Source organism: Nannospalax galili, unplaced genomic scaffold (genome assembly GCF_000622305.1).
Source record: "Nannospalax galili isolate Female #2095 unplaced genomic scaffold, S.galili_v1.0 scaffold810, whole genome shotgun sequence".
NCBI classification, from domain to species: Eukaryota; Metazoa; Chordata; class Mammalia; order Rodentia; family Spalacidae; genus Nannospalax; species Nannospalax galili.
Window position 1 is genome coordinate 2,181,909 of NW_008329132.1, and position 1,050 is coordinate 2,182,958.

The following is a 1,050-nucleotide window of genomic DNA, read 5'->3' on the forward strand; positions in this document are numbered from 1 at the left end:
CAAGGGGGAGTCTAACAAGTTGTCAGCACCATGTGAAATTTCCTCCTGGGAGACAAGCTCCCCTCTGGCTGACACCAGGCTTCAGCCTTTCCCTTCTCCAGTGTGAGATCCCTGGGGGAATAATCTAATAGGAAAGGAAACAAGTGTCTCTCCTTGGAATGTTTTCAATCAGGCCAGGGCAGTTACAATACCCCCCAGTTTCTTTTCAGACCCTGCCCTTGAGGGATTTGTTGTGAAAATTGCCTGGATTGGAAGCAATCACCTGAGGATTGTGGGGATATGGAAATGAATTCCAGAAACTCTCTAGCTCCTCACACTTCCTGGGAGACCTTTCTTTCCCACCCTGGCTCTCTGGGTCTCTAACTACAAGGTCCTGGGATTGACCATGCAGGAGAGGTGCAGAAGCCGAAACCAGCCTCACAAAAGGATACATGCTGCTCTCTCATAGTAGTGGCTAGCTAGATCTGTGTTTGCAAGGACGTTTCAGAATGTGGGACAAGCTTGACATTGAGCAGTAAGGGCCACTAATCAGGAAACTCCTTAGGCTGGCCAGAGGTTGTGCACAGGTCCAGGAGCCACAGCTCTCAGACCCCTCCCTTCCTCCTTTGGTTTCCTGTTTTCTTGACAAGTGTTGGTATGCACACGCTGGTGTTTATGAGATTGGTTACAGCCGTTCCAGCACCTTCTAGTTCTAATTAGGCTGTCTCAGAGGACAGTAGAAAAACCACCCCTGAAAACAGGCGATAATTAGAGAGAAAGCAGTGCTTCGTGGGGTTCCTCAGTGGTGAGCTTGGATTATTTAATGGAAGAGAAAATGAAAACAAACACCCCTCCGTATGCACACGCTGGTGTTTATGAGATTGGTTACAGCCGTTCCAGCACCTTCTAGTTCTAATTAGGCTGTCTCAGAGGACAGTAGAAAAACCACCCCTGAAAACAGGCGATAATTAGAGAGAAAGCAGTGCTTCGTGGGGTTCCTCAGTGGTGAGCTTGGATTATTTAATGGAAGAGAAAATGAAAACAAACACCCCTCCCCCACAGGCTGACAGT